We start from the raw sequence: 9,960 nt of genomic DNA on the forward strand, positions 1-9,960 counted from the left end.
ATTGGAATTAGTGGATCTAAGTTGGCCATGTTTATTAATTTCTGTTTCTGTTTGCATAACTGAAGTTGAAGCTATTTGGGGGATGGGAATCTAAGATTTTGAGACTGCTCGTAAGTGTCTCAAAAATCCAGCTGTCTTCTCCTCTGAATATTTTAATTCTGCACTGCTAATCTGTGAGGCAGCTTTCGCCTGAGAAGAGACTCAAAACTGTTATGGTTTTGCTTTTCTTCAGTTTATAAATGGGTGTGTGTGAAGGGGAGTATGATCTAAGCACATAAAATCATGACTGATTTGGGAAAGAGGATGTGGAAATTATTGATGCGCATAGTAAAATAATATGAAGACAACAACTGATATTAACACAGGGGTAGCCAAAGGTGTTGCCTCCAGATGTTGCTGAACAACAACTCTCATCTTTCCTCACAGTTGACTATATTGACGGGGGGGGGCAATGAGCATTGCAATCCACAACATTTGGAGGGTACCACAATGGCTCATCCTGCCTTAAGATAGGCCAAGTTAAAAAATGATCGAAAGGATCTTTCCCCCAGGTTAAACACTCATTCAAGTTCTTAATGTTGGAGAGGATGTTCATATTTCCATATGTGGCGGGTATGCAAATCAGTACTATCCTTTTGGGAAATGGTAATCAAAAAAGGTTTTTCAATGATGGGACAGGTGATACAACCTGATCCGATGGCTACATGAATTTACAGTTTAAGGACCTGCTAATCTTTTTCATGTTTGCAGCTAGAAATATATTAACACAATATTGGGACGCAGCTACAAACTTAAACTCTTGGTGTATGGTGGGAGGGGCTATGGAACACAGCATCTTAGAGTACTAAGGATCAGTACACAAAGATCAAATGTGATTTTGAAACTGTTCGGTACATGTTTATCCTTGGCAGATGTCGTTTAGTGCATCAGCTGTAGGGTGGGCACTATTTGCACTGTTGGCAATAAAGATAAGGGCAACATTTCTGAATAGTGCAAGTGCCAAACTGTAGGGATGCGGACGAGAAGGAATGTTCCTATATTTTGGACATTGTAGATTAGTCTTGGTCCGGTGCATGAAATGTCTTTGTTTTTGTAGCTGTGTGATTTGTGCTCATACTGTATTGTGATGGCGATTGGCTATAAACAATAAAAAATATTGATGATACATGTTTATTCAGTACACTGGAAAGGGCACTGTTGTCTCCTCACCAACCAGCCACCCACGGCTCACTCTGTGTTATCATCAGAAGTATTTTCAGAAACTTCCAAAGTGCCCAGGGAGCCGCCATAATCCCCAGCAACCCTTAACAAGTTACAGTGCCAAGAATTCTTTGAGGGAGAGAACATGCTTCGAATGTGCTTTAAAGGGATAGTGATTATGCAGCCTAAGTTTCTGGATTCTGTCTTTGAGGATTATGCAGGTTGCAATAAGAAATTTAAAAAAGCGGAGGCTCTAATTAATTATCTTCTCCCCCCCCAAAAAAAATCTTCGATGCCGCAATTACTTGAGATGAGAAAGCAATAATAAAGCATCATTTCAAAACTCCCTAACAGGTTAGATATGGGAAATTGCTACGAGGCTCAGCCTTTCCATGGGTAGGGAGGGCAGATAGCCTTTCAGGTATCAGAGTTGGCTCACTAGCAATCACATTCTTTTAAAAAAGAGATCTCCCATCTATCCTGGGTGGGCCACAGAAACCCAAGGCATTTGTCTTTGTAGTTTCACAACATCCTGAGCTGCCAAAAAGCTGTCCTTGAATTCAATTGCTCAGAGGTCAGAATGCCCCATTCCACCTGGAGATAATGGCATGCTGTATTTGAAGAACTCAGAGATCTTTTAAGCAAAATGTTTTGGTTTAGGCAGCGTTAGAATCTCACCAAGTTTTCATTGCCGCTCCTATAGTTTTATGAGCTGGCAATTCAAGGTGACCAATAAAGACCTGCTTTTCAGGCTATGCCTCTTATTACATATGATTCCTTTGTGTATGCAACTGTACACATAATGAGGTACAACACTCATCTTGAAAATGCATGGACTCTTGTGTGTTTAGTATAGTGGGAGTGAATCCACAAGAACGTTGCTTGCAGGATTTATTTATGTTTGAACCAAATCTCCAGAGTTACATATTCCAAAGCCAAAGTCTGCCACCTGCTGACCAGCAAGCCACAGTGTCAAACTGTTTTGATTCCCTATACAGGCTCCTGCATCTTTCCTCTAGTCAAGCCGGAAGTTGGATAATGACTAGAAAACTGCACGAAAGCTATACAAATAATATTTACTGTTGTGGTCTGATGCCATAAATGTTGAGTTTTTACAAGCTTCTCCTTTTGCACAGGAGGCAATAAAAATCTCATGGGTTTTAAGTCAGAAAAACACTTGTGATAAGAATTTTGGACAGTGTTCTCGAAGCTACGAACATGAGTTTGACCAAACTGCGGGAGGCAGTGCAAGACAGGAGTGCCTGGTGTGCTATGGTCCATGGGGTCACGAAGAGTCGGACACGACTAAACGACTAAACAACAACAAGAATTTTGAGCTCACTATATAACATTTGTGGCTTTCATGTTCAAAGCTGCAGAGAGGAGATGCTCAGTTTATTGCAAACAATAAAAGGGTGGTGAGATTCTGGGCAGGGTAAAGATGCTGCTCTCCATCACTGTTTTGCCCCTCCTTCCCTACATCCTGCTAAGCAGCAGTGATGGCACACACTAGAAGTTAGTTGGGCGTCATCCCCACCCCACTGATCAAAAACATACATGCAGGTTTTCAAAATGTTACTATGGTTTGTTAAATTGTTATGTGTTAGTTGTGTGCGGCATGAGTCCGGTTCATCCACAAGATCACACTCAAGGGGCTTCTCAAATCCAGATGGCATTGGAAGATAGTGAGCATATGGAACAAGCTTCAGGCCTAGGTTTGAGGTGGAAAAATCCTTGGTGACCTGAGTGGATGATTTGTGAAAGTGATTAAATGATGCAGCATAACTCCATTACCGGTAATTCCCCTGGTCCTGGTGTCTTTCCGTACCATTGACCACAGTATCCTTCTGGGGCATCTGTCTGGGTTAGGTTTAAGGGGTAGATAGATAATTTATTATGGTTGGAGACCAGCATATAAAACACACTTGGGAGTACAATCCCAAAAGGAACACAAACATTTAAAACATTGAACAACAGTAAATTTAAAATTTATAAATGTGATAAGCGTATAGACACTAAAAACTTTGAGATGAGCTACCGCAGAGACATGACCCAGAATCACCTGAGGGACCAAGTTTGGGGATTTTCTTGATGAACTAGTTTGGATCGGGGGATGGCCTGCGCCAGATCTGTACACAGAATCTGGCGACCATCTGGGTCGTCTTTGATCTTTGCCTAACAGGAGACTGTATCGAAGGCTGCTTTTAGATCTACGAAGCCAGCATATAGTGAGCCAATGGGAAGCTGCGCATGGCTCCTCCGTGCCGGAAGGAGCATCGAAATAGTGTTTGAACATGCGTGCAGATGCGCACACACACACTCTGGCCCACTGTGACATCTGCAGGACCGTGAACCGCCCCAAGCCATAAAAACTTTGCTGACCCCTGGATTTATTAAGGGATTCAGTCCCTTGGGGAGTTGGGCAGCAAAAGCCAACCACCCCTATTTTTCTATATCACATTGAAGTTGTAATGATTTTTAGAACCATTGATAGCTTCCTTGAGAGGACATTTTTTTTTAAAAAAAATCCTCTCTCCCTCCACTTCCCCATCTTCACATCTCATCCCTTTTTGCTCCTCTCACTGACTCTCCAGCTGGGTACCCAAAGCTTCAAGTTCCATCCTCCCCAACATTCCAGTCTCCTTAGTAACGCTTTGCTGGAGCTCTACACACTGTCTTGACCTCTCCCTTCCTCCACTCCATCCGGATGCATCTCCCAGGTAGGCACAGCATTATTTTGTTTGGTTGCTAAAGCACTGAAAACATTGAAATGCTATTAATGGATTTTAACTTCCAGCTAGTGAAGCTATCACTTGGTTTTAATGGGTTAAAAGGGAATTCTGGTGAGTATCCTACACTGGAGGATAAGTGGTATCTAAATTTTGACTAAGAAGCTTGCATTGGCTGCCCATATGCTACCAGACCAGGTTCAAAGTTCTTACATTAATTTTCAAGGCCTCTTTTATAGCTTCATATCTCATCTCTTCTTCTTCAGCCACCAACACACCAACAAACTCTCCCGAATCCTCTGCACACTCACTCCATTGACCCCCTTCCTAAAAACATGGAGAGGCACATTTTAAAGCATTGGACAGAAAGCATCACAATACCTTGCATGGATTTTAGCTTCCAGCTGGTGGAGCTATTGCTTCACTTAATTCTGCCATAAGGAATGTTAAAGAGTGAAACTTCTGGTGTGAGTATCCAGCAACAATACAGTGGTACCTCTGGTTGTGGATGGGTTCCGTTTTGGAGGACCTGAGGACCGCTTCTGTGCATGGCGAAACCCGGTCCGATACCTCCGGGTTTGCCGCTTTCGTAACGTGAAGTTTACGTAACCAAAGGGTTACGTAACCAAAGGTACTACTGTAGTTGAGAAACAGCAGGGGGGGAATATGTTAAGAAGAGAAAGGGATAAGTTTAGAGATTAAGTATAATTGTTAGGATGTTTGTTCAAAGAATAAGAGACTAAATTGGGATGAAGAAATCTGCTATGATTATTAGTATGAAAGTATGAAAATCAGAAGGAAGGGATTCGAGGAAGTCACCAAGATAATGTTAAACAACGTAAGAGATTGAAAATGTGATATGTATTATTTGTTCGTCTGTTTTCTTTTTAATGTATGTTCGGATATATAGTTGGGTGGACACCCGGCTTGCACCACTCCTTGTCATTCTAGAGCCTCTTGGTGGCAGGGGGAGGTTCTGGGGGGAGGGAGGGTGGGGTGGGGACAAACCCAATTATAAAATGGACTACCTTCGACTGCCCACTTTTCATGGGACTCTCTTGTGGCAGAAGGGGGCTTGTGGAGGGGGGGTTGGAAAAAGGGGGAGAATATGTTCTGTATGTTTTTCTTTATTATGCAAAATCAATAAAAAGTTATTTTTTTAAAAAAAGAGAGAGACCCCAAAAATAAAATAAAAATCATCTTCACACAACACTTATGGAATCCACTCCCACAAGTTGTATTGATGGGGACTAACCTGGATGGGTTTTACACATTTATAGAGGGTGGCAACTAGCTATGATGGCTGTGTTCCATTTCTACCACCAGAGGCAGCAGGAGAGAGCTTTTACGCTCAGGTCCTCCTTTTGGGCTTCCCATAGGCATCTGGTCAGTCATTGAGAAAAGAGGATGCTGGACTATGGTGGGGGTTTTGTGGCTCAGCCAGCAAGGCACATCTAGTATACATTTTTTTTCCTCTGGCTGGCTTTGGGATTCTCTGTTCCTCTGATATTTGTCTCTGCAGCTTCCTCGTGTGCCCTGAAGGAAAGGGAACGAAGATGTACAAAACTCTGGCACTGAGTTATGTAGTCGCTATCTACTTAGCAAGCAGTCGTAAGTTATTATTATACCATACTTTTCCGTGTATAACACGCCCCCTATTTTGTGGGACTCTGGTTTAAGAAAGAGTTGTGGAGCTTTTTTGGGGGGGGGTGGCCCAAAGTTGTTGAGGTTTTTTGGGGGGATGATTGCCCAGAGTTGTTGAGATTTATTTTTTTGGGGGGGGGGGAAATGCAGTAAACCAGTAACACGATGGTTGAAATCGCTGCAACTAGCACAAACAGCAGCAGGAAATAGCAAGCATAATTGCCACAGCATCAGCCAACACAAAGCAACCCTTGCCGTGCACAATCACACACAAAATCGCCTATGACAATCTGCAGTTTGCAGCTGCAACCAATCACCCGTCACCCCTACCCGTGTATAAGACACCCCTGGTTTTTAAACCTTGTTTTATACTATAAAACCCTCATCTTATACACTGAAAAATACAGTAGTCCAAATGAGGTATAGTTGCAACCAGGGCTGCAATCCTATGTGGAGTTATTTCAGAGTAAATCCCAAAGAGTTCAGTGGTATTTTGTAAACACGCAGGCGGCAGAGCTGGGATTGTTTTTGGGGTATCATTACTTTAGGGTTGCCATATGTCCTCCTTTCCCAGATACATCCACTTTTTCAAGATTAACATTTCCGTCTGGGTGGATTTTTAAAATTTGGCAAAATATCCCGGGGGTTTTGGTTGGTTTTTTTTGTTTTGTTTACAGTAACCAAAGAATTTTTTTCTCATGCATTAGACCCAGTTTATCCAACTCAATACATTGTAGCCATTCAACAAATTATTTTTTTCCCTCCACAGACGTACCTCTCCTATGTCTTACCTGTGCCAAGGTAGATCCAGATGGTAAATGTGTAAATAAACCAGGCAGTTGTATCACCAAAAAGAATGAGCTCTGCTACAACCGGATGGTCAGCTGGAGTGAGTATTAAAGGGAAGGGATGGTGGGAATCTATGTATTTTCTTGGGATAAAAGGGTAACCCAAGGGGCTGTGTTTGGGGTTGCTCTGAGATTTTTGTGGGCACCCTTGAGCCTACAGGCTACGCTGGTGACCTCTGATCTAAATCCAACATCATTCATATTTTTTTTTTATTATTAATATATTTTTTATTAATTTTTGCATATATTTTCCATATACTACATAACATCTTTTCTTATCTTATACCTTGTTTTGACTATAAGCCTTGGACTTCCATCAACCACATCTAACGATTTTCAATCTTTCTCACTTATCTTGCATTTCATTATTTTCACTATTACTTTTAATAGTTCATAACAAATAGTCCTTTTCATTATTTTCCCCTGCAATATTTCATATAGTCCTCCTTACAAAACATCTTGCAGTCCTACAAGTGTAATCTGTTGATTACAATTGTTTTTCAAATAGTTCACGTATTTACTCCAATCCTCGAAGAACTTCTGATCCTGCCGGATCTGAATTCCTCCTGTCATCTTATCCAGTTCTGGATAGTCCATTAATTTTGTTTGCCATTCCTCTTTCATCGGTAATTCTTCTTGCTTCCATTTCTGTGCCAATAATATTCTAGCTGCTGTTGTCACATATAAAAACAATTTCTTGTCTTGTCTATTAATATCCTCGCCGGCAATACCAAGTAAAAATGCTTCTGGTTTTATATATATATATATATAAATGTATATTTCAACATCTTTTTCAACTCATTATATATCATTTCCCAGAAGCTTTTTATTTTCTTACATTCCCACCACATGTGATAAAAAGCCCCTTCTTTTTCCTTACATTTCCAACATTTATTACTTATTTTATACATTTTAGCTAATTTCACAGGCGTAATATACCATCTATATATCATTTTCATCACATTTTCTCTCAAGGCATTGCATGCTGTAAATTTTATTCCTTCTTTCCACAATTTTCCACAATCTTTTAGCTGTATGTTATACCCAAAGTCTTTGGCCCAATGTATCATGACTGACTTTACCTCTTCGTTTTTCAAATGCCATTCCAACAGCAATTTGTACATTTTAGACAGTATTTTAGAATTATTATTTAGTATTTCAATTTCAAATTTTGATTTATTATGAGCAAATCCATTTCCTTTAAGTTCTCTTTAAACATTTCATTGATTTGGCGATAGTGCAACCAATCATTTACATACAGTGGTACCTCGGGTTACAGACACTTCAGGTTACAGATGCTTCAGGTTACAGACTCCGCTAACCCAGAAATAGTACCTCAGGTTAAGAACTTTGCTTCAGGATGAGAACAGAAATCGCATGGCGGCAGCGCGGTGGCAGCGGGAGGCCCCATTAGATAAAGTGGTACCTCAGGTTAAAAACAGTTTCAGGTTAAGAACGGACCTCCAGAACGAATTAAGTTCTTAACCTGAGGTACCACTGTATTCTTTTACAGTACTTCTTCCTAGGGTTTAATTTTCCATTTATTTCCTTCCTCTCTTATTAGTTTTTCATATGTGACCCAGTTTTTACTCATATTTATCCTTTTCACACTCATTGCTTCCAAAGGTGACAACCACCTAGGCGTTTTACGTTCTAATAGGTTTTTAGACCTATCCCATATTTCAAATAGAGACCTTTGAAATATATGGTTACCAAATCCTTTATGCACTTTTGTTTTGTTATACCATAAATATGCACGCCAACCAAATCCATTGTTATAACCTTCTAAATCCAACAAATCTGTATTTTCTAACAACATCCATTCCTTTAACCAACAGAGGCAAGATGCTTCATAATACAACTTCAAGTCTGGCAGGGCGAAGCCCCCTCTTTCTTTAATATCTGTTAGCAATTTAAATTTAATTCTTGGTTTCTTCCCCTGCCAGATATATCTTGAAATTGTTTTTTGCCATTCCTTAAATATAGTTGCCCCCTTGATTATTGGAATTGATTGAAACAAAAATAATATCTTTGGTAGCATATACATTTTAATAGCAGATATCCTACCCCATAGGGATAGTTTCATCCTTCCCCATATTGCCAGGTCTCTCTTAATTTCATTCCACATCGGTGTGTAATTATTTTGGAATAGATCTATATTCTTTGATGGCAACCAGATTCCTAAATACTTAACTTTTTTTACTGCTTCTATACCAATCTGCTGTTGCAACCTATCCACCAAATCTTGTTTCATATCTTTTGTTGTTGTTGTTTAGTCGTTTAGTCGTGTCCGACTCTTCGTGACCCCATGGACCAGAGCACGCCAGGCACTCCTGTCTTGCACTGCCTCCCGCAGCTTGGTCAAACTCATGTTCGTAGCTTCGAGAACACTGTCCAACCATCTTGTCCTCTGTCGTCCCCTTCTCCTAGTGCCCTCAATCTTTCCCAACATCAGGGTCTTTTCCAAGGATTCTTCTCTTCTCATGAGGTGGCCAAAGTATTGGAGCCTCAGCTTCACGATCTGTCCTTCCAGGGAGCACTCAGGGCTGATTTCCTTAAGAATGGATAGGTTTGATCTTCTTGCAGTCCATGGGACTCTCAAGAGTCTCCTCCAGCACCATAATTCAAAAGCATCAATTCTTCGGCGATCAGCCTTCTTTATGGTCCAACTCTCACTTCCATACATCACTACTGGGAAAACCATAGCTTTAACTATACGGACCTTTGTCGGCAAGGTGATGTCTCTGCTTTTTAAGATGCTGTCTAGGTTTGTCATTGCTTTTCTCCCAAGAAGCAGGTGTCTTTTAATTTCGTGACTGCTGTCACCATCTGCAGTGATCAAGGAGCCCAAGAAAGTAAAATCTCTCACTGCCTCCATTTCTTCCCCTTCTATTTGCCAGGAGGTGATGGGACCAGTGGCCATGATCTTGGTTTTTTTGATGTTGAGCTTCAGACCATATTTTGCGCTCTCCTCTTTCACCCTCATTCAAAGGTTCTTTAATTCCTCCTCGCTTTCTGCCATCAAGGTTGTGTCATCTGCATATCTGAGGTTGTTGATATTTCTTCCAGCAATCTTAATTCCGGCTTGGGATTCATCTAGTCCAGCCTTTCGCATGATGAATTCTGCATATAAGTTAAATAAGCAGGGAAACAATATACAACCTTGTCGTACTCCTTTCCCAATTTTGAACCAATCAGTTGTTCCATATCCAGTTCTAACTGTAGCTTCTTGTCCCACATAGAGATTTCTCAGGAGACAGATGAGGTGATCAGGCACTCCCATTTCTTTAAGAACTTGCCATAGTTTGCTGTGGTCGACACAGTCAAAGGCTTTTGCATAGTCAATGAAGCAGAAGTAGACGTTTTTCTGGAACTCTCTAGCTTTCTCCATAATCCAGCGCATGTTTGCTATTTGGTCTCTGGTTCCTCTGCCCTTTCGAAATCCAGCTTGCACTTCTGGGAGTTCTCGGTCCACATACTGCCTAAGCCTGCCTTGTAGAATTTTAAGCATAACCTTGCTAGCGTGTGAAATGAGCGCA

At 41.0% G+C, this 9,960-nt stretch overlaps 1 long non-coding RNA gene across 1 annotated transcript; it reads left to right on the top strand.

The window, feature by feature from the left end:
* Nucleotides 1-4,406: 4,406 nt before the first annotated feature.
* Nucleotides 4,407-6,392, top strand: LOC132593237 (uncharacterized). The gene is made up of 3 exons (XR_009558591.2): nt 4,407-4,560; nt 5,452-5,540; nt 6,343-6,392. It is a non-coding gene; the product is annotated as an uncharacterized LOC132593237 (long non-coding RNA).
* The last annotated feature ends 3,568 nt before the right edge of the window (nt 6,393-9,960 follow it).

Source organism: Zootoca vivipara, chromosome 14, assembly GCF_965207765.1.
Source record: "Zootoca vivipara chromosome 14, rZooViv2.hap1.1, whole genome shotgun sequence".
In the NCBI taxonomy this organism is placed as follows: domain Eukaryota; kingdom Metazoa; phylum Chordata; class Lepidosauria; order Squamata; family Lacertidae; genus Zootoca; species Zootoca vivipara.